Here is a 25,127-nt window from a genome sequence, read left to right on the forward strand (position 1 = left end):
CTCATTAGACAGGCATATATATAGACAACAAAAACTAAAAGATCGGATAAGTGAAGGGAGTTTATGCAGGGACTAAGAGTCGAGTAAGCCGAGTTTAATTTCAAAGCCAACTCCCGAAAGTATCTCAAATTCAAGTCTGTCGCGCGCTCCACGCCAGGGAATCCAAAGACGGTCTTGGATTCTGGACTTCACGCTGTGGATTCCGGATTCCTTGACAGTGGAACTTGGATTCCGGACTCCAATCGCTAATGGGATTCCGGATTCCTGAGCTGTATTCCGGATTCCACAAGTAATATTTTCTCGGATTCCAGATCCCAAAGGCTAAAATTTCTTGGATTCCGGAATTCGTACTCCCTTTCATGGGGCGAAGTCTGCCTCATTTCAATCATTGAAAATCAATGAGAGAACAACGGATTTCAAACGGAGATGTCCTCTTTTTCAGCAAGTCAGCATCATTCGAAATTTCACTGGTATCAGACAGCAGTTATGACTTGAAATATACGTATGCGTACGGAGGGGTATTACATGAGGTAGTACACGAGCATAGTATTCATGAAACAGGAGGGATGGGAATCCGGGAAAAAGCGGGGGCGGGAGGGGTACGGGAGGTGGGAGAGGCCAGAAAGGGAGGAAGGCGGGAGTTTTAAAATGATGGGAAGCGGGAGAAATAGGAGGAAATTACGAAACAACACCAGGAGTCCATCACCCATGGGCTCCTGATAATACTTAATATTTCGCTCTAATCAAAAAAGAAAAAAAGGGGTGGAACCGGGTTTCAAGTAACGGTAGGCGGAACCAGTAAAATGATGCCGTTAATCGATTCCTGTTTCTGTCGACCCAGAATGAATTAGTTTGCGCACCAAATGTTTCTCCTAATCACTGGTTTTCCGGTTAGACTCGGATATAAGGTTCTATGACTCAATTCAGCTGCTTTTCTTTCTTCTCCTTATTGACCATCAATATTTAAAAACGGTTAAGTACAGCAACAACTTATAAGAATGGCGAAAAAAGAAGGGAAAGGTATGAATGAACGTGGGCGACTGGTCGATCGGCTATTTTGCGACTGTCGTGGCCATGGTTTATTCCGGCCTGAATATTTTTGAGGTTGGAATAATTTTATCTTTTCTCTTGCGGCTCTATCATCAATGGATACTGATAGTTTCAGATGAATTGACCCCATTCAGAGACATCTTCAGACACGAACATATTGTTGTTGTTGGTTGATTCTGTGCTGGAGTCATTACTAAGTGTCTTTACCCGGTTAAAAAGTTAACGTCCATCCGCTGTTGCTATCAGTTGCAACAGACGACAGGAAACAGTTAAGAATCCTAAATATAGTCTTAAATGACAAAACTGGTCCATTATGTTTTGAATTCAATTGATGCGAAAATTTTTTTAGCCTTCCGAAAAAAGCTAAGTTGGGAAAAGACACGTGACTGATGACGTCATTACCCTAAATGTGACATGTGAAGATATTTTATGTCAGGTGTTACCTTGTTGTGGTCTGTCAATCTTCTACGTATGAAATTGTTAAAGTTATAAAGTCTTTTAGAAAACTTGCATCAAAGGATTCTGGGATAATTTTTATGATAATTATAATTGACTTTTATAATGATGATGATGATGATGATTATTATTACAATTATTACAAGTGATACCAGTAAAAGTAAATTACAATTATGTTACACTATATAAAGCTTCGAGTTTAAACCCTAAAATTATTTGATCTAAAAGGGTTAGCTGTCTCGTCTTTCTTCGGTGCCGCATATTTATACGACGAAGTCACTGTTCGAGGTTGTTCGCTATACTGAGAAGTAATTCCATTTGCTTTTATTGAAATGGATGGATGAAAATTGATCGCTCTTTTTGATATACAAATCATGTCCAGCGACATACAAATCATGTCAAAGAGGAAGTAAAATCAACTATTTCTTAAGTCGATTCCTAAGTCGCGGCAAAAGTCTATTAATAAAATGGATTTACAAAGGGAGATACAAATTGTTGTTACTGAAAAGAAAACAACAACTTAATAACAGCCTGCAAACCACTTAGCTGAAAGTTATATCATGTTAGGCCCCTTTCAAACGGGAAATTTCTTATGAGTGCCGAACACCTATTTTAGTCCATGAAAGTACTTATTATAAATATGGCAGTTGATTCAGAAGTCGGATATGATGGTGCCGAATGTAACTCCGTTAGTTGTAAATAATCCCAGTCTCTTGACAATTTTTTACAATATGGATAATGGTTTCTACAATTATGCATTATATTCGCCATATGTGAAAAGTAATGCGACTTCGAAATCAAATGTTGAACCTAAGTGGAATTTTCGACTGTTTCAGTCGTAGATTCTACAAAGTCGAATTTAATTTGAAAGTGTCGAATTTAGTAGATTCAGATGTCCCATCTCAAAGCAGTTACCTCTCGAATTAAATTAGGCACATGTGAAAATCGACGATTGAGCTGGGTAATGATAACAGTTCCAGTATTACTAAAAATACCGGTAGATACGCTATATGATACATACGGCATTACTTTATATTCCTGTAAACGTTGCTTTCAATTTACCACATTATGTTACTACAATAGCTATATGCACCACACAGGTAAAAAAAAGAGAGTAAAAAAGAGATTTTAAAAATAGAAAAAAAATTAAAAAAAATGATTACCAGGAGCCGAGCTCCTGTGGTTACAAAAAATTGGCTGTAAGGGGATTTGAAGCCTGAACCTCAGAATCAGTTAGGGCTAAAAGTTAACGCCTCCATCCAGTTGATCACCACGGTAAACGCTAGCATTGAGTTTAAAAGATATATATATTCCTTCTCTATGGTAATTGACAATGCCCCTTTTTCTGCTTTGAAAATGGAATAATAATTACTCAGAGACAAAACAGTGTGAAGAATCGTTGAGAAAAACAGCAAAAACTCGCTAATTTAGGAAAAAAGGTACTTTAAAAAACAAACTAACACATTCAAAACGCTTTGATCATGTCCCTCTTTTGGTCATGAAATAAATTGTCAGGTAAAACATTACTTTACCGCAAATTTTCTTTGCCGTGTGATAAAAGGTTGACTCTCTACAGCCCTCGGTCTAGTCTCCCGACTTTCTCGCTCATGCTCATTACCCCCTTAAATTTTAAATGCCGGACGTCAACTGGTTATGTTGAAATGCCCCACACAACTAAAACCTCAAGTATACTATTTGTTTTTCACTCGTTAATGAAGTCTTGTCGCAGCAACAAAAAACCTTATTCGAAAATAGTAACGTGACTGATGACGTCATTGCCTTAGATGAGACATGGGAAGATATGTGTTATCTGACAGTCTTCTACGTATAAAATTGTCAGAGGTTTAAAACTTTTTAAAAAATTGCCTCAAAGGATTCTGGGAGATTTTTATGATAATGATTACTTACTTTTATAATTATTATTACTATTATTATTATTATTAGTAGTAGTAGTAGTAATTATTATTATTAATACTAATTATTAAAGGAGCTGTGTCACGAAATTCAGCCATATTAAGTAATTACAAAATGTCTGTTAACTTAAGAGAAACATAAATATAATCACTATAATCACCACGAGTAAGAACCTAAGATTTAAGAACCTGTTAGGCTAAAATTTGCAATTTAGACCCCCTCTATATAAGAACCTCTTTAGCCTAAAATTTGGAGAAAGGTTCTTATTTTCAAAAATCATTTTAAAATATTTACTTAAAGAGAAATGGTATAGTAAATGTATGATCAATGTGGATGAGTAGTTGCTACATGTCAATTCTAATGTTAAAAATTATGACATGCATATAAAATCTTCTTAGCAACAACATAATTTTTTGCAAGAAATTAAGAACCTATTAAGAACCTAGATAGCCTAAATTTATGCTAACCACTATTTATGTTAGAACCTGTCTAGGCTAACCCTGGAAAATGTAGGTTCTTACTCGTGAGTTTTTACTGTACCACAACAGATACAATAGATTCCACGGATGGGCAGAACTGAAGAAGATTGAAACGGATTGAAATTAGGGTTTTTGAAAACTGTTCAGCCTAACAGTTTTTCAAAGTTTATTTCCACTGTTTGCAGTTTCAAAAATAATGCTCAGGAGACATATTTGTTTGTCTCGAATTTCTGATTTTGTCATTTACATGAAATTTCTTTGCTTACTTTAAGTTCTATAGCGATTGAGGGCGAGTAATTGGCAAAATTAAACAAAAAGAACTGGACTGCCGTGACACAGCCCCTTTTATTATTATATTAATTATTATTAGAAAGAAAAACTCGAAGCACTATCTGAGATAGCAAGGAGCCATGCAGCCTACACTGTATTCACGAAGGGTTACAATCCAAGTTTACCTATTTCATGCGCACAATAGAGTCGTTTGAAGATTACGTTGACCCAATCCAAGAGGCGATCGACGACTTACTTCTCCCAAAACTATTCGGTGAAAGGGAGCCCTTCCTAGTGATCTCCGTCAGCTCGTCACTCTGCCCCGCTCAAGGAGGGCTAGGCGTACCCGACTGACGGTTTGAAGCCCCACAGCAGTTTGCTGCTTCTACGTCAATAACAGCACCGCACGTAGATTCTATTACCACATATATACAGCATGTTCATGGTGGCAGGCGAGAATTCCACGGAAGAGTTAAGAAGACAACATCAAGCCTTGAAAACTGCGTCGGTGAAATCGAGAATGGAAAGTATTGATTCCACTCTACCCTGGGATCTGCTACCGTCAGTTAACCAATCGAGAGACAAGGGTGCGAGCTCATGGTTTACCGCAGTGCCTCTTGTCGATCAAGGCTTAGTGTTAAATAAACAAGAATTCTCTGCGTTTAAGGTATAATATGCCCCTGCCCGACTTATCGAGCAAGTGTCTTTGTGGTGAGAAGTATACCGTCTGCCATGCCCTGTCATGCAAAAGGGAGGGTTTATGGCACAGAGACAGGATGGTGTTCGCAACCTACTTACCTCACTTACTGGTAAGCGGTTTGCACCAACGTTAAAGTCGAACCACGGCAGGGGCATATTATACCTTAAACGCAGAGAATTCTTGTTTATTCAACACTAAGCCTTGATCGACAAGAGGCACTGCGGTAAACCATGAGCTCGCACCCTTGTCTCTCGATTGGTTAACTGACGGTAGCAGATCCCAGGGTAGAGTGGAATCAATACTTTCCATTCTCGATTTCACCGACGCAGTTTTCAAGGCTTGATGTTGTCTTTTTAACTCTTCCGTGGAATTCTCGCCTGCCACCATGAACATGCTGTATATATGTGGTAATAGAATCTACGTGCGGTGCTGTTATTGACGTAGAAGCAGCAAACTGCTGTGGGGCTTCAAACCGTCAGTCGGGTACGCCTAGCCCTCCTTGAGCGGGGCAGAGTGACGAGCTGACGGAGATCACTAGGAAGGGCTCCCTTTCACCGAATAGTTTTGGGAGAAGTAAGTCGTCGATCGCCTCTTGGATTGGGTCAACGTAATCTTCAAACGACTCTATTGTGCGCATGAAATAGGTAAACTTGGATTGTAACCCTTCGTGAATACAGTGTAGGCTGCATGGCTCCTTGCTATCTCAGATAGTGCTTCGAGTTTTTCTTTCTAATAATAATTAATATAATAATAAAAGGGGCTGTGTCACGGCAGTCCAGTTCTTTTTGTTTAATTTTGCCAATTACTCGCCCTCAATTGCTATGGAACTTAAAGTAAGCAAAGAAATTTCATGTAAATGACAAAATCAGAAATTCGAGACAAACAAATATACCGCTCTCGCCACAAAGAGGAAAACTTAACACACTCTTGCTCATTAAGAGAGGGTAACCTGGCAGCTGACGAAGTTCTCATCGAGTTCCGAAAAGCGCCTTTAGATTCTATTAACACAGTTTATAAGTTGACGTGGGGTAGTCATCTCCCGATTTGCTTCTGGCCTCTGCGTAAAACCTTCGCAAAATCGCATTCAGTTGGCCCGGAGACATATGTTCCAGATGTGTCTGGATTTTTTTTCTCCTTACACCAAGTTAAAATTAATCCAAGAGCAAAGAGGTCATAACATTTAACTTTGAGACAAAACGTGACTATAATTCCGCAAACAAATTTCAAAACAACAATAAATACAGAAATCTTACCGTTAAATGTTGTTAATGACCAATTGGTGACTTTTTTTGTTCCCAGTGAATGTCTTTCGGCCAAAATTTGCTGCAGCTGGTCTTCCGACAATTTTGCGAAACGCGCAACTTGCGAGTTTTTTTCGGCTTTATTTTTGCTGCTCGTTGGATCAGGACGTAAAAGGTCAATGCCGATAGAAAAATTGGGCAGTTCTTCGCTGGCTTCTTCCATATTTCAAAGAGAAGGAAAACTGCACTGCAGCTCAACAGGACAGAAACTCTGCAGCCAGGTAAAAAAATGCTGACGTCATCTTATTTACGCACGTGGGTGCATAAATAAGGATTTTGTTCATATCGTCTCAATAGGACTTATATAGGGCAAGCACGCGCGCTATGTTATAATTAACATATGCAGTCTATGCTTTGAATCATAACGAGCCGCACCGTCTTAGCAACCAAAAAAATTTTGTTTATCAAGCTGAGATAGGGGACTAAAAGTCCCCTATCTCAGCTGGATACTCAGAAGCTTGTAACATTCACTATTCCATTTATCTCTGATCATATTTCGCATCTAATACGATAGAGGCGTCAATTTTCGCGCCATCATGTCATCATTCTAGGGCGAGAAATTTAATTAAAAGCGCGGCATTCAACAAATGTACGGCTCAGGTTTCGGCTAAAATTATTCAGTGCCGTCAAAGAAAAAAACATATTATCAAGGTCTGCGTATAAAGTCGATCACATGGCTAACACAGACAAAAACGCTTAAATATCTCCTACAAAATGAACGGCTGAGTTTGTTTTTTCTACGGGTCAAACTGCTACTATATATCCCAGAAGCGCTCAGGCATAATGATATGCTAGGACTTCTACCTGGATGAACCAGAAAGGATATACAACAACTGCCTAATTTTTTTTTCGGCTACTGGTCGAAATGCTAAACGTGTTATATATCCTAGAAGCGCTCAGGCATAATAATATGCCAGGACTTCTACCTGGATGAACCAGAAAGGATATACAACAACTGCCTAATTTTTTTTTACGGCTACGGGTTGAAATGCTAAACGTGTTATATATCCTAGAAGCGCTCAGGCATAATAACATCATGCCAGGACTTCTACCTGGATGAACCAGAAAGGATATACAACAACTGCCTAATTTTTTTTTCGGCTACGGGTCGAAATGCTAAACGTGTTATATATCCTAGAAGCGCTCAGGCATAATAATATGCCAGGACTTCTACCTGGATGAACCAGAAAGGATATAGAACAACTGCCTAATTTTTTTTTACGGCTACGGGTTGAAATGCTAAACGTGTTATATATCCTAGAAGCGCTCAGGCATAATAATATCATGCCAGGACTTCTACCTGGATGAACCAGAAAGGATATAGAACAACTGCCTAATTTTTTTTTACGGCTACGGGTTGAAATGCTAAACGTGTTATATATCCTAGAAGCGCTCAGGCATAATAATATCATGCCAGGACTTCTACCTGGATGAACCAGAAAGGATATACAACAACTGCCTAATTTTTTTTTCTTACGGCTACGGGTTGAAATGCTAAACGTGTTATATATCCTAGAAGCGCTCAGGCATAATAATATGCCAGGACTTCTACCTGGATGAACCAGAAAGGATATAGAACAACTGCCTAATTTTTTTTTACGGCTACGGGTTGAAATGCTAAACGTGTTATATATCCTAGAAGCGCTCAGGCATAATAATAACATGCCAGGACTTCTACCTGGATGAACCAGAAAGGATATAGAACAACTGCCTAAATTTTTTTTACGGCTACGGGTTGAAATGCTAAACGTGTTATATATCCTAGAAGCGCTCAGGCATAATAATATCATGCCAGGACTTCTACCTGGATGAACCAGAAAGGATATACAACAACTGCCTAATTTTTTTTTTACGGCTACGGGTTGAAATGCTAAACGTGTTATATATCCTAGAAGCGCTCAGGCATAATAACATCATGCCAGGACTTCTACCTGGATGAACCAGAAAGGATATAGAACAACTACCTAATTGTTTTTTTACGGCTACGGTTTGAAATACTAAACGTGTTGTATATCCTAGAAGCGCTCAGGCATAATAATAACATGCCAGGACTTCTACCTGGATGAACCAGAAAGGATATAGAACAACTGCCTATTTTTTTTTTTTCGGCTACGGGTCGAAATGCTAAACGTGTTATATATCCTAGAAGCGCTCAGGCATAATAATATGCCAGGACTTCTACCTGGATGAACCAGAAAGGATATAGAACAACTGCCTTTTTTTTCTACGCGTCGAAGTTCTAAACGTGTTATTCTTAGAAGCGCTCAGGCTTAATAATATGCCAGGTTTCCAGCGACTGATTTTAGCTGATTTTGCGGTGCGCAAGAATGGATAATTTACCCGACTTGTAAACAGATATTTCCTTCAGCCGATTGTGTCTGATGCAGGAGAATGTCATATCTGCGTTGTTTTGTTTCCACTGAAGTTTTATCAAAAAAAGCTTAAGCGAAAATAGGGAGATCGCAATTTATACTCTTACGAACTATAAATTAGGGCTGACCTGGAAGACGCGTTGAATTGTGCCGCCATCCTTCAAAATATAATCGGGCTGCGTTCAGGGAGACAATTTCCTCTTCCATCCAGATTTACTTGGTATATGTGTTTGCGAGAATCTTCAGACAAAGAATTGGGTATACACTGATTCGAATGGCTTGGCGATACTAAGTGCTTAAGTCTACTTACCGATTACAACATGTTTTGGAAGTATTGAGAAGCGCGCCAAATGAGGTTGTCACAGTGTTCTCGAGCGAACACGGCGCGACCTGGATTGATAAAATTACCATTACATGCAGCTATCATGCCAGTGATTTCTCCTTTCGTCGCATAGTGAATAGTTTGCGAGCACATCCTCGACCCTCGAAACATTTGTCTTGCGCCGTTATAGAAGTTGCTTCTCCCGCGAACCATAGGTAGATTTCCCGCTTAACATAATGTTTGATAATTTATGCAAAAGTTGACCTCGTGAAAGTCAGCAGTGCATTAATTGACTCAAAAATAAACAGACTTCCTACAGGGTTTTGAACACGGTTTTAATTAAAGTACTTTACGAGCGCTGCGGTAGTTGACCGCAAAAGTGTTACGGTGATGGATACTCAACTGGATGATTACGTCACTTCATAGCAACCAGACGGTACGAATTTTTTAACTTCCGGAGCGCTGAGGCTCGTAGTGATCACTCGCTTCATCCAGGGATAGATTAACTGACTTAACTCTTTGAAACAAAACAAAATGCTTCCTAAAATTAGTTAAGCGGAAAAAAGGGTAACCATTAGCCCTAATAAAGGCAAAACTTTAGCCGTTGAAGACACGTATAGACACGTATTTCAGATATAATAATAATAATAATAATAATAATGATAAATTTTATTAATAATAACCTTTCATTGATAACAAAACTAACTATTAAACCTATTTACAATTAATTTCGCTGAAGAAGAAAAAAATACATTCAGTCAAAGCACTATTTACTAGACATTTCATTTCATAAGCTCCTGTTCATTTCGATTAAGAAAAAATTCATTTCAATTCAAAACAATTCATTTCGATTAAAAAAGAAATAAAAATATAAAAAGATCCTTAAGTACTAATTTACAAGCCCACGCCACCATTACCCTCTAAAATTAGTGGACACACGCTTGGCTAACGTTTAAGCGGTAGTCATCAATGAAATCCCCTTGGGGAATTTTGTGGAGGGGTGCCCCCGAACCTCTTACGCATTAGCCTGTACACAGACGTTGTTTTATTTTTCGAAAACATCGGCGAGCTCGCGAGCGAAGCGAGCGCGCGAGAAAGAAAAATAAAGCCCGTCTGTAAACATCTTTGGGAGAAAAGAGGTTTATTAAGTCCCTCCGCCATGTCAACGACTCATCATTATCACCTCTGCGTTCGCAGTACCAATGAAATTGGACCAATGGAATTGGAGATATAAATAGCTTGTGTAATTGGCTTAAGTATTTTACAGTCAAACAACAGCACAGGGTCCAGAGGAATTTCGTGTGAATAAATAAATTACTTAATTAAAGTCTCACCTTGAAAAATGTCTATACTTGTCGCTTAGCACGATTAATTAGCCCAATGGGATCTGTATGAATCTACTGTAAGCGATTTCTTCGCTTCTTATCTGACCCAGATCGACTTTGTTGTTCGCCATTTTGAAAATCAATAACCGCAAGCCATAGCCTCGCTGGCGCACGGCACGCCGCCCGAAGGGCGACCGAGGCACGCTGAGGGTTTCTACTTGACTAATGATTCTCTTTAGGGTGTTGTAGGTCCGAGCACCGTTTATTCTGAAGCTACCTTGCTATCAGAGTAGTTTTTGCGAAGGGAGGGCGCAACAGATTACGGCATCTAACCAAGCAGATATTTCAAATGCCGTAGAAGATAGTCTGTTTTATCAGGAAGTCACGATATCGGCTGTGTTTTACCAAGAAAGAGATAGTTGGTTTCAAGACAGGATATACCAGGTGGGTTGTCACCCATCCTGTGTCTCAAACCCTCCCGTCAGGGCCGGCGGCTTAACGTGGGGAGCATTGTTCACTCCGAATCTCTGGGGAGACATGCATTTCTGTTATGGTTATTTCGTTGGTTTTTCGTCCTAGATTTAAAGGTGACCTCTTTAAAGATCGTTAAGAGCGGGTATGAGTATTTTTCTTTTTTTAATGAAATAAACCAGCATGAAAAAAGAGTGCTAGTGATAGACTCGAGAAACTGTGAAACGTGTAACGGTTGATGTAAACTAAATACGAACCAGTGGCGGATCCAGCGGAATGGCCCGGTTGCCCCCCCCTCCCCCCCCCCCCCACCTTATTTTTAGACCAAAATGAGGCCCGAAGGGCCAAAAAAATTTCTTTTGGAGACCGGCCCCCCACGTTCCCTCCCTCCCCCTATCTCAAGGTCTGGATCCGGCACTGTGAACAAGCTCCAAGTCGAGGCCAGTTTGTTCGAAAGTCGAGGGTCTCTGCAAAGCTTGATGGAGAAGACTGGGGGCAAAATTTCTCTCAATGCCACACATAAGGGATGGTTTGGCTCCATCGTTTCTCGCTAGCCTCTTTACAAATGCAGTAACCTTTTCGACCTCTTACGCATCAGGGGCACCCAACGGCAATTTTCGGAAAATATCTGTTCGGAAGACGATTTGAGATCTATAATTTTCGGAACATTTGTTGTAAAATTTCTTGCTTGCCTGCCTTTCCTAGGATTTTCGAACATCTACTAAATGGTATAATTACCCATTTTTTAACGAATTTTTACCCTAAAAAAGGCCACCTAGAATTTTCGGAAGCCTTTTCCCGGCTAAAATTTTCGAAAAGGTAAGTTTTGATCCCTATAATTTTCGGATCACTAGACTTTCAGCTAGGAAATCCGATCAGATGAAAAGTTTTTAGGGGATAAAAATATACCTGTGTCTACCGTTTAAATACTAAAATACGTTCAGCAATGCTATGTTAAGTGGTTTTGAACTATATCCTCGTTGGGTGCCCCTGATGCATGGAATAACATACTTCTGTACAACAGGGTGATTTGGTTCTGACAGTAGCACGTAAAGGGAACCAGTCAAGCAATAACTAAAACAGATTGATTGAATACACTGCTGGGCATGAAACGGTGACCTCTGACGCGTCAGCATCGTAAGTGAAATTGATAAAGTGTCCATCGGTTTCCGAGATGGGGGAGGGGGGGAACTTTCATATAAAAGTGGCAGGGGTGCTCGTCGTCTCGCTTTGGGGTGTAAATTGCAGATTTTGGTCTCGCTTAAAGTGTTCGGGATGAAAAGTTACTATATTTGCCCATCCAGGTATCGCTTGGTACTGTACGTAAAGAAATTTACAAAAAATCCCCTGACACTGACCAGACAGAAATCTACTTTAGGGGTCAGTTTAAGCCACACCCACATTGGTCTCCCGGCCTTAGGGGTTTAATTTAAGTTTTCCAACGAGCATCCCTGTCACCGTTTTATATAGGGAAATAAATAAATAAATAAATAAATAAATAGATAAATAAATAAATAAATACTTAGATACATAAATAGACAAACAAGTGAATGAATGAATGAATAGAGAAACATACCTTAAGTTGCTCTTTACATTTCCTTTAACTATACTCTCCACAAATTTGTTCGCAATTTTGTTTTGAGACAAATGATTTGCAGCTTTTCCTTCCCTACAAATATAATGTTTAATTTCACCATTTGTGTATTTCGAATTAACTGGACCCAACTGAATGGGAAACTTGAGCGTCTTATTTACGACGCGCCAGACACGCACACGCATTCGATAACCAGTAGACTGTTCACAGTCCCCTATTTTTTCGTGAGATCGTTTAGATATACCGCGTCTTACCGTCACGGCTATCTTGATTTTCAAATGTACCGAGGGGGCGGGCGTCGGGGATCATAGCTCGGGGGGGGGGGGGGGGGCGAGAAAGATAGAGGGACTGTAATAACATCACTTCAGCTCACGTTCACGGAGCGCGTTGTACCAGCAAGGCAGGCGTTTGATTGGTCATTAGACAATAGATGTTGGCAACGGGTTTAGTTTATGTTGCCGACATTGACAAGTCGTTGACAAGTCGACGTTTGCATGAAACGTACGCTTTCATACCATAAGGCACATCTGGCGCAAACACGAAGGATTTTTAGTACTTTGATTAGGAAAATGTTTCCTTGTGCATGTTTGCCGATTTTATTTCGAGGAATGGCCCAGAAACATTATAAAATCACTGTTTCGAAAGGAGATATCAGGGGCACCCAACGACAATTTTCGGAAAATTATCTGTTCGGAAGATGAATTGAGGTCTAGAATTTTCGGATCATTTTCTGATAAATTTCTTGTTTGCCTGCCTCTCCTAGGATTTTCGAACTTCAAAAAAATCGTATAATTGCTTATTTTTAACGGATTTTTACCCTAAAAAGGTCACCTAGAATTTTCGGGAGCCTTTTTTCTGGCTGAAATTTTCGAAAAGGTAAATTTTGATCCCTATAATTTTCGGATCGCTATACTTTCAGCTAGGAAATCCGAACGGATGAAAAATTTTTAGGGGATAAAAATAAGCCCTTATCTACCGTTTAAATACTAAAGTACGTTCAATAATGCTATGTTTATGTGGTTTTGAACTATATTCTCGTTGGGTGCCCCTGAGATATTTGTAAACATGCGTAGTCGATGCTAAATGTGTCTGGCATGTTTCTCATCACCGGCGGAGGTTCTTAATTCATGAATGGTAAAAGGCGTGAAATTCCTGTCACGCAGCCTGAACGAGAGCTGCAGTGATGTTATTACAGTCTCTCTATTTTTCTCGCTTCCTCTCAAACCGCCCCCGCCCCCTAAGTAGTTTTGATACTCGTGCAAGATGGCAACCCGTAACGCAAAGCTCTCGATCTCGACGATCTTACGGGAAAATAGAGGACTGTGAACAGTCTAGATAACCAGCTTGATTGTAAACTCACTGAGGGTTTCTACTTGACTAATGATTCTCTTTAGGGTGTTGTAGGTCCGAGCACCGTTTATTCTGAAGCTACCTTGCTATCAGAGTAGTTTTTGCGAAGGGAGGGCGCAACAGATTACGGCATCTAACCAAGCAGATATTTTAAATGCCGTAGAAGATAGTCTGTTTTATCAGGAAGTCACGATATCGGCTGTATTTTACCAAGAAAGAGATAGTTGGTTTCAAGACAGGATATACCAGGTGGGTTGTCACCCATCCTGTGGTCTCAAACCCTCCCAAACCGCCCCCGCCCCCTAAGTAGTTTTGACACTCATGCAAGATGGCAGCCCGTAAAGCAAAGCTCTCGATCTCGATGGTCTTACGGAAAAATAGAGGACTGTGAACAGCCTAGATAACCAGCGATGTTAACCGTCTCTGATCGGGTTCAAATCCCTTCCAAAACGACTCATAAAGACACAGGAACAAAGGTAAATGAATCTTATTATTTTATTAACTAATACAGCGTAAATACATCAATTTTTTTTCTATAAGCTAATACAGCGTTCGGGCTCCCTGTGTGCCAAGTTGAAAAAAGAATTCCACCAAGAACAATAAATCAGAAACCTTTTATCAAAAATGGCCAAAAGACCTTTCTCGTCTCTAATCAACTTAGTGTGTTTTTAAATGATTAGCTAAATAAGTGTAAATTCCCCTTTTCATATACTATTACGTAATTAAGTAAAATAAGCCGCTTTCATCAGTTGAGCGGCTCGTTCCCTCTGGATAAAGAATTATATCAACAGTTTTTTTGCCGTCGTTTTGTCCTGGCACTGCAGAGCCTGCTTCAATGATTGGCATCATTATCGTTCACCAGTAACGTGTGTGGCACAAAATGGACGGCCTGGAGTACTCTCAATTATGCTGTTCAACCTTGGATTTGTGTGCTTGTTGGGTTGCATTTTCCCTTGTGGCGTCCTAATAAATTAATAGAAATTTATATTATAAAAATAATAATCATTATTTTAGCAGCACTTTAAACATAAGAAACTAAGGTGTTAATTTTTAATAACTGCGGGAGAACCATGAATAAGCATGTATTATACTATAGAGGCAGTAAACTTGACAATGTTAGCAATTACAAATATCTTGGCCTACAATTTAGTACTTATGGGACCTTCACGTACGCTAAACAGGAAATAAAGAAGGTTGCCCTTAAAGCTTTGTACAAACTCAGGAAGGAAATGGGCGACCATTTCAGAGACGATGTACAGCTCACAATGAAAATTTTTGACACGGTTATTTCTCCCATACTCACCTACGGAAGCGAGGTCTGGGGGGTCGATCACGACGGAAAGCTAGAAAATGATCCAATTGAGTTTGTTCAAACAAAGTTCATAAGGTGGCTATTGGGAGTTAACAAATTCTGTAGCTCAAATGCGTGCAGATCGGAGGTAGGCCGTTTCCCAATGCGAACGAAGACAAAGTGCAGAGCCATTAAATATTGGCTGAAATTTTGTGAGCCGGAGCACCAAAATAAACTCTCTGGAATAGCATTTACAGACCAAATTGGTCAAGATAAAAAGGAACTGTGGTCAAGCAAATTAAAACGACTATTAAATCTCGCAGGTCTTGGCGACATATGGTCAGCGAAAACTAACACTCCCGCAATCATGAACTATATACGAGAGAGACTCTTAGACATAGAACAGCAAACATGGATTAGCGAAATACACAATGATGAACGAAAGGACCTGCATCAAAAAAACAAACTAAGAACTTTTAGGAAATTTAAACTTACCCATGACTACGAAAATTACCTCACAAATGTAAGAAACATCAATCATAGAGTACAATCACAAAGCTAAGATTAAGCAACCACAAACTAGCAATCGAAACTGGACGATACGTTAAACCCTATCAACCACCAGACCAAAGAATCTGCCCATTATGTAAAACTGGATTAGAAGACGAGGAGCATTTTTGATGAATTGTATAGCCTATAGGGATCCTAGGAGAGAGTTGTTCAATACGCTAAAAAAGGAAACTAACCTTATTCTTGACTCTATGACTCCAAGCTCTGCCTTCACAACGTTGATAAGTATGAAGCAAGGAGAGAAAACGCGAAAAATTGTGGCTAAATACGTATATGATCGCTTCCGCGAAAGAGAGAGATGCGTTAAATATAACCTTGTTTAATAGTTAAAACAAAATTTTACGAATGTACACCTCTGTAATTATTGCACTAAAATCTTTGTTATCGTTGTAAACACATGTGTCTGTAGGCGCTCTGTTGATAATAAAGCACTTATCCTATCCTATCCTAAGAGTTTCCAGTTCTCAGTCTCTACCTTGGCTGAGGTATTTTTAGCGGTATATATGGGCTAGGGCACATAGTGATTCTGATGAATAATTTGTGCATTATTTAAGTATAATTAATTGATAAAAGAAAAGTGTTGCTCCTAATTTCATTGTTAGATGAATGTTATTATCTTCATTACCGACGGCTCTTTGACGCCTAAAAGCGAGAAGTCCAAAGACTACTGCAAAGCTGATCATAACTGAACGTCTATTGCTTTCTCATAACAATATTTCGGCTGGCCATACCAGCCTTCTTCAGGTTTATAGAAGGCTAGTATGGCCGAAATATTGTTATGAGAAAGCAATACACGTTGTTATGATCAGTTTTACAGTAGTCTTTGGACTTCTGGTTTTTTGGTTCTTAATATTTTAGTCGGGAGAGATCTCTTTTCTACTGAGAGATCCAACGTTCAACACCAGCAAGATCTTCGTCCACGGTTTTTGCAGTTAATTTCTTTGTTTTTGACGCCTACCGCCACATTGAACGCACAAAGAAAATCAATCAATTTTGCAAGAAGCTACTTAACAGTTGAGTGATGAAGTATGACTTCTCGAGTTTGTTTCGGTTCTTTCTTGACTAAATTGCAATTGCGATTTAGTTATGTGTGATTTCAATTGGATACAACTGAGGTGTGAGGTGTTCATTGAACTTCGTGCAGTGCAATTTTGGGTTTGAAATTGAAGGGAAAAAAAACATACCTGTAATTTCTCGCTGAGCGACCAATTGAGTAAACTTTCAAAAAAGTCACAGTCTTAAACTTGCTCCGCTCCCTATATCAAAAACTCATGATCGAGCTAGGTCGACTTGAAGCCAGTCTATAAATTGCCCTCCACTCAGTTCAATACCATTATATAACTGATTTAACACGAAAATGTAAAACGTGATTTTTGGATATAAGCTAATACCAAAATGAAAATACCTTTATCGAATGATGAATGGTAATGAATCATCAAGCATTGCTATTCTAATATAGTTTAATTATAATTATTGAGTAGAGTGTTTTGAATTTGTTAAATAAGTACGTTCTACTACAATGTACTTGGCTTGCAAAGGGCTTTTTTTTTCGTTAATAAGGTTCTTCCTTATTAAGATGCTCTTTGGACGTCGGTTTCCCGGAGGGGGGGGGGGGCAGGTACTTGGGTTAATTTTTACCGGTTATGTGTTGCTGGCCTCTCAGAGCCCCTACCCCTTTATAGCCTATTCTGTGGCTAGTTATAGACCCCGTCTTAGTCACCTTTGGGCAAATACGTAATTTTCGCGATCCCAACTTAGTCACAACTTTCTATTTTTATGAATTGACCCATTTTTTAGATCGCGTTCCGCGTTCAACAAAGGAAATAGGAGACTGCACGCAGGCAATTTTTTAGATTGAATGAAGAACACTTTACTTTTCATCTGCAGTACAAACAATCTGGTACGTTTGCTAATCGTAAATATGAAGAACTGTACGTCTTACACCAAAAATCCGAAAATGTGCGACCCCATTTTAGTAACTCTCTTGAAAATGCGACCCCATTATAGTAAATCCAGTCGTGAAAATGCGACCCCATCCAGCGGCACATCCCCATTAGCCTCTTATAAGGAAGTACCCCCCCCCCCCCCCCGTAGGTTTCTCTTTGCACACGTGCCGCTATTCAATTAAGAAATGTTTCAGCTGAACCCGCACAGTGGTTCATATCTAATTGGCTCTGGTAAATTCAACGACAGTTAAGCTAGTTGTTTGTTATCTTACATTAATTAGTTTTTCCTAAATCTTCAAAAACTTGACCTTGTCAAGTTGTCTTGTCCTGGGCATTCCTATTTCGACTATTTTTTGCGTTTTTAGTGGTTTGGTCTAAACTTGAGTGTGCTTTCAGAGAAAACCTTGACCAACAGACTATCTTAATTAACTCGTTGTGATAAACAAGCTTTTGCTACTGCCTAGTTCAATTTACAGTGAAACCTGTATTAAGCGGACACCCTCGGGGAATGCTGTAGTGTCCGCTTAATACAGGGTGTCCGCCTAATACAGTACTGTGAAACTAATCAAACACGTTCGTCAAGTCACGTTTTTTTAATGTAAAAATCGAAAAAGTTTTGGGTGGCAATTCGAGACAATCTTTCAAATTTCCGGTGTCTGGCATGTTGGGTGGAGGAATTTGATAAAAAGGGTCCGTTTGATACAGGTTGGTAACAATAGAAATTATCATTTCAGGTACTTTTTAGGTGTCCGCGTCCGCTTAATAGAGGTGTCCGCTAAATAAAGGTTTCATTTTACGTAAATAAGGAAAATAAATTTTGGGACTTCGGCTACCGTTCGCTTTATAGAGGGTGCCCGCTTAAGACGGTGTCCGCTTAATTCACTGTACTTGCTAAAAGTTGTAAGAAATATCTTTGTTTAAAGGCTTTCGCAATGTCGGGAGCTCGGACTTCGGTTTCTGTGAGTTTCATTTATTTCTGATTGCAATTTTTCTTTCAGATTGTGTTGGTAGCCTCTGTCCATCATCAACCATCAAGCGTTCTTTTGAATTTTGAAAGACTTTCCTCAAACTCTTTTCACAAATCGGTGGGTGAAAAGCGGCAAAATGTGTGCAGGAAGGTTTAAGTAGTCTTTACATCAAGGATAACTTTTTCGTTGAATCTCGTGCCTTTGTATACAACTGTCTCTAAAAACATTGTCTCAGTGAATTTCGGTGGTATTATTTAATAGTAGGATGATGTAAGTTTGCTTCTTTGAAGAAAGTTACGATGTCTGGTTTAAAGACGGTTTAGCTTAGACATGTGTTTCAATATACGACATGAAAATGTTGGCGGAGGAAACTGCTGTCTTTGTGCCCATTGCGGTACGGTGGGTTTGTAGGTAGAGCTTTCCATTGAACTGGAAAGAATTAATCTAAGCATTTCTCGCATGTAATGTGTAGGACTAGGCGGGTTGCTTTGTAGAAATTTCCATACGCTCTGCAAACCGATTTCAAAACCCTCGTTTTGTGGTATATTTATAAAAAGACTTGTGACATGGTATCTTTGGTTACTTCCTAGAAAGGTAGAAAAAATACAATATACTCTTCTTTCTGAAAAAAAAAATATAGATAATGTCGGTCCATGTCGGTAGTCGGTAATTTTTTTTTTTTTTCGCGTTTTGTCGGTAGTCGGTAATATTTTTTGCCGTTTGTCGCTACTCTGTTAACCCCATTCACACCCTCAAGTAAGATTATTTTAAGTTTGAGTAAAATTTGCAACCTTCTTGTTCAGTCAGAATAAAAGGAGCTCAGTGGAACTAGCTCTTGTAAGACAGAGACGTTACTAGCCTTGATTGTGAACATAGTGAACCAACATTAAAACAGTTTGAAGATTGAAACAGTCAGTAAATTCATTGTCAGTAGAGGATTAGGTACCGTTGCCCCAAGTTTCTTACTACAAAATGCATGTGTTTGTTAAATTCATGTTAATCACAAAAAAAGACACATGCCAGTGTAACAGGTTCTTTATCGGTAAACCCTCACAATGTTTCATTGCATCTTCTTTCACGTTTTTTGTTAGGAAGATCAAATTTTCCTTTTAAAATTTTGAAATTAATTGATAGTCTGTTACAGTGGAAGCTTTCCTAACGGTCACTCTTGTAAGCGGACAGCTCTACAAACGGCCGCTTTCGCAAAACCCCGTTTTTCCCAGACAACTCCCACACAATGAACTCTTTGGGTCGGTTATTTAAACGAAATCTAAGTAAGACCGCGGTTTAGGAATCTTTGCACCTCCAGATCTCTTCTTTCTTGAGTTATTTTAAGAGAACAAATGCTTTTCTAGTCTCCGCTATATGTTTTCATGAAATTGTTCACGATAAATGGTTTTTACATAAAAGCGCTCGGCAAAATGAAAATGGATACGAACGTGGTTTCCTTAAACACTGGCTAAACTCCATTTAAGGCCCTTTACCTTACCTTTACGTTCTCGTAAGCGGCCACTCCTGTTACGGACACCAGTAATTCGCGTCCCGAGGATGTCCGCTTAGGAGAGCTTCAACTGTAGTATAACTGAGTGACTAAACGAACAAACAAAGCATTTTTGCCTTTCATACATACCACGATGTGAGAGAACAAATCAGCCATTTGTTTAACATATTGATGGTGATTTCCTTGTGTTTTCCTTGGTTTATGTTTGAAACGTCGAGTACTTTTGGTGAGCCGAACTTGAAACCCTTGTGAGTGGTCTAGCAGAACACAGCTTAAAATCAGCCATACGCAAATGAAGATAATGATACGTTTGGAGGAATCCATCGTTACTAGGAGTCTTCGTTTGTAAATTACGCAGCAGAGAGAAGTCAGTTTGTGGGACTAACCTTCAGCGTCTTTCTGAAGGCCAGTGGCACTAGCTGCCTTTTAAAGTTTTTTAGGTGTGCCTCTGGAAAATCTCTTGGGTGGATGTTGAAAGCACTGCTGTCCGCAGTCATAATACACTGTGAATGTAATCGTTGTTAATTATCAATTACGTAATGCAGTTTCACCAGATTATCCCATAAATATCAAAAATAAAAGAATGAGAAGAGAAAAAAAATCGCCAATGATGATTACATAGAATCTCAAGAATCTTAATTTTTTTTTAGAGGCGAAATCACGGCATGAAATATTTCACTAAAGAAAAAAAAAATGGTTTCGAGATCAGATCATGTTGAGGTCGCCTAATGGCTGACAAATTCCGATAAGCCACCGACATCGACCTCTACACACGCACATACCCAGCAAAAATTCAGAAGACAGATTGCATTTGCACTCAGTATTGGGCGAATTGTTGCCTATCCGCTACAAAGTATATTTTCTATATTATTTAATTTTGAATCTATTGATGAATCAAGATTTCACTGTTCAAAAAAAAGCAATATTTGTCTGAAAAAAAAATTCGTGCAGAGAGGTTCACCTGAAAAAAAAATTCCTGCACAAGCAGTGAGCGAAAAAAAAAAATTCGTGCAAGCTGAAAATTTCCCCCCCCCCCCTCCCCCATCACTTTTCTAATGATTCTAAAGGGTAGGGAAATCTTTCATTTCGGTCTGTAAAAAGGCCACAATTGGTTATCTATGTTTTTGTGCTTTATAAATTATTCTACACTCTCAACAGATCAAACGATACAGGCCACTTTAATGCAAAATCTTTTCGAAAATGTACACACAGTGAGATAGGAGGAAGCCACTTGGAGTGGACGGCTTCCCTGCGCATTTTTTCAGTCCCTGCCCTCTGGAATTCCTCTCCTACAGCCCATCATAATGATGCCATACTCCATTCACCAAAACAGCAAGACATAAGCGTTTATAAGCCAAACACAACTCATAAGCTCGTGATAATGTGAAACGTGACTTTGAGAGTCTGCTTGAACAGTGGTTCTCTTTCTTTTTTTCTCTCGCGCGAAGGTTACTAGCACTACACAGTGCAAGACGTGTAGCATTCTAAACTTTGACTGAGTAACATCTGGTTTTTGCCGCGCTTAGTCTTATATTTAGAGGTCATGAAGTCGGTTTGTTACATGCATACTGAGTAATCATTTCCTGTGGTTTATGCTTCTGTAGGTGTCCCTGATAGGATTTGATTTCAGGTGCAGTTGTAAAGTGTTTTATATCCTTTGAACTCTGTTTATTACGGCTGAATAAAGATTTTAGTTTTTTTGGTTTTCTCCGAAATGAACAGTCATTGTCCGTGAATGTGATTATTTCCTGCCATGTGAGTATGACTCTGGGCCCAGCTCTGTAGTGTGGTTTGCAGGATTTTGAATTTTCACGGATAGTGCGATCTTCAGATTTGAGTTGTACACTGTAGCTAAAACTAAAGCTACACCAAGTTTGGAGAAATATGTGGTGCGTCAGTCAAGATAATTCTCTTCTCACACAGTCCATTTAGTTTTTCTTAACATAAGTGAGTCTTTGAACTCGAGCGCGATGTCTTGTTGTTCCTTCGAAGGTATTACAGGGCAATGAAATAATAACGGAGTTAATCCAGTTAACTTAACTAAGGGGTCAGTATCCACTTTCTTTTAAGGAATTCTTTGTTGCTGATCTCTTCTTCTGTTTCATATTTAGCGATGATCTTGGCCCTAAATCCATAAATGTTTGGAAGGATTTGTTTGCTCCTACAGTCCCACAAATAGAGTTTTCCAATAATTATAATTCCAAAGAGCACATTTTCCAAGCAGAGACGAACGAATTCGTTGATTCGAAATAAGGCACCAATATAGTTCAAATTCCATCTAAAACCTATTTTATACAACTTTGTATTTGTGTTAAGAATTGAGTTAATTACCTTGTAATGGAAAGCTTTAACATACGATTCGACAACGATAGAGTGTGGCAGCTTAAATATTTGCTTCAGATTGTCGCTGTTAAAATGAAAGTTACTCTGTAATTTTTTAATAATATTGGGCGGTTTAGCTTTTTCTCTGATGAGTAGGTTGTAGTAATCCTTTGATTTCCCTTTCGTAACATCAAAAGTATTGTATTATTATTGGGTTTATAGAAGGATACCTGTCATAACGTCTCAACGAGAAATGGAATGGACCTACGTAAGCCAGCCCATTCTAAAATATTTGTTTTGCATACTTCTTAGACAGTCGATTATAAGAATCAGTACTGTTCATACTAAGTAAAAGATCTTGAATACAAATGACTCTCGCATTAACATAATGTTTATAATAAACCGGCTTGTTTTCTACTTTTATTTCTTTATTATTCCAGATTATGGTTTTCCAGTCTTCTTTAGTGGCAAACGTTTCACGAAATTGCGACCACCATAACAAAGTTCCCGATAAAATTGAGAAGGAATTGTGTAATCCGAGATATTATAGTTGCAGTTAAAAAAGAACGATCCCCCAACGGAGCTCATTATGTGTTGTAGGTAGCTTTTCCAAGTTCCATTAGTCCAAATGAAGATTCGTTTTAACCAAGCTAATCTCAATGATTTAACCATGCACTCGAGATCAACCATTCTTAGCCCTCCCTCTTTGTATTCATTTATAACTGAAGCTCTTGTTACCTTATCTACACCTTTCCAGAGAAATTTAAACAGTATTTTATTCAATTCTTTAAGCAATTCCTTAGGAGTTGGAAGAATCGAACAAACGTAAATGTACTGTAATGTATGGGGATAAGAAAAGATTTGATTATTGTCACCTTACCGTATATCGACAAGCCTCTAGCGGACCATATATTAATAACTTTTTTAATTGAATCCAGTCGTTCTATAAAATTCGTTTCTTTAAGCAATTTTTGGTCGTAAATAAAATATACACCTACAGCTTTTATTGGCTCGTCCGGCCATTTAACACCGAATACTTTTCTTTATAATGTCTCTTAGATCCAATCCATATACCTTCAGTTTTTGAACAGTTACCTTAATCGGCCGAGCTTGTGACACTGAGCTAACACAGCGGTTGTATCGTCTGCAAACTGTACTGAAAAGCTTAGTTTCCTCGGTTCCTATTGTGATTCCTTTAATTGACTCTTTTTGCCTTATAGCAATTCCTAAAGTTTCTACAGCAATTATAAATAAGTAAGGAGAGAGTAGATCACCTTGCCTAACACCACTTTCCAGAGTAAAAATGTTAGAACTAACGCCATTGTTTATAACACAGCTTTGAATGCTGTGATAAAAGGTTTTCACCCATTGAAGGAAGTCTCGTCCAAAGTTAAACTTTTTAAAACCCTCAATGAGAAATTCCCATTCCACACTATCAAAAGCTTTTTGAAATTCTATAAACAGCAGTAAACCTGGGATGTTTTCCTTAGCTGTGAAGTCCATAATATCGAAGATAGAACGTATTACTTCACCAATGAAACGATCTTTAACATAACCCGTCTGGTTGTAGTGAATGATACTGGGTAACACCTTTTTAACCCTTGCTGCGATCACCTTGGACATAATTTTCGTATCTACATTAACAAGAGATATCGGCAGCCAGTTTTCGAGGAGAGTGCGATCTTTTCCGCTTTTCGCAAGCAGAGTAATTACAGCCTGTTTTTGTGAGGATGACATTTCCCCTTTTTCGAAACATTCATTTGCGCACCTGATAAAACTTTCGCTTATTAAAGGCCATCTGGCTATCTTCTTCGTACTCTTCATCATCTAACAGTGAGCAGTTCATTTTCCAGTTTCCTGGCCCTTTCAATTCGTTCTCTAACTTTCCAAGTTCTAAAGAAATTGCATCATGATCTGTTCGTACAGGTGTGATTATTTCGGTCAATTCAACAAAATCGCTCAGATTGTTAGATATCAACCAGTAATCGAGACGACAGAACACTGGGGGGGATTTCTGACTCCATGTAAAGCTTTTTGCGTCAGGATTTTTGGATCTCCAGATATCTACTAAATCTAATTTACTTTTGAAATCGTCGACACAAGAGATAACTGACTTCCTTTTTGTACTTGCTCCGCCTTTTTTGTCGAGTAATGGATCAAGTGGGCAATTTAGATCTCCTCCTAGTATAATGTTATCCACAGAATCAAGATTTTCGTTTTGCAAAGTTGAAAGTAGCTTGTTGAAAAAATTCACTTGGTCTTTATCTTTGTTCGGCGCATAAACATTAATCAGCACATAGACTTTATCTTGGATGCAAGCTTTTAAAATAATGTATCGCCCCTCCGGGTCTACAATTTTATGATTAATGCTGCAATCAATACCATGTTTAAACAAAATCGCAACACCTCGCGAATTATATAGAACTACCGTGGCAAGATATCATCTCAGCACCCCATTCATTTCTCAATTGATTCTCTGTTGCAGCGATCGAATGCGTCTCTTGCAAAAAAACCAGGTCTGCCTTACGTTTACGACACCAGAGAAAGATGGTTCTTCTTTTGCGGAAATTACTTAAGCCCTTTACATTAAGCGATATTAGTTTAAAAGCACTAAACAACTAACTTTTGTGTCACTGTATGCAAATTGTGGGACTGCATAGCTGAAAAACAAAAGAGCCGAAGGTGTAATTGAACAAACGAAAGGCGTGAATGTAGACATACTTTGAAAGCAAGTAAAGGATACTTATTGTGCATAGATAAGGTAAAATAATACAGGGACACACGTTAACCACCAAAACACTAGCGGGCTTAAGCTCACCTTTGAAGCAGATAACTCTAAAGCTCGTAAAATTACCACACTTTGCATCCGGTTATACTTATAAGTTGGTAATATGGAAAGTACGCAACCTTACAAATCGTTTAAAT

At 38.9% G+C, this 25,127-nt stretch overlaps 1 long non-coding RNA gene and 1 pseudogene across 1 annotated transcript; one reads left to right on the plus strand and one right to left on the minus strand.

The window, feature by feature from the left end:
* Nucleotides 1-14,076: 14,076 nt before the first annotated feature.
* LOC140927229 (uncharacterized) lies at nt 14,077-20,381 on the minus strand. Its single transcript, XR_012164547.1, has 2 exons — nt 20,010-20,381; nt 14,077-14,567 (listed from the first exon to the last, which is right to left on the minus strand). It is a non-coding gene; the product is annotated as an uncharacterized lncRNA (long non-coding RNA).
* On the plus strand, nt 14,670-18,465 carry LOC140929097 (uncharacterized; annotated as a pseudogene).
* Nucleotides 20,382-25,127: the final 4,746 nt, after the last annotated feature.

This window comes from Porites lutea, chromosome 2 (assembly GCF_958299795.1).
Source record: "Porites lutea chromosome 2, jaPorLute2.1, whole genome shotgun sequence".
In the NCBI taxonomy this organism is placed as follows: Eukaryota; Metazoa; Cnidaria; class Anthozoa; order Scleractinia; family Poritidae; genus Porites; species Porites lutea.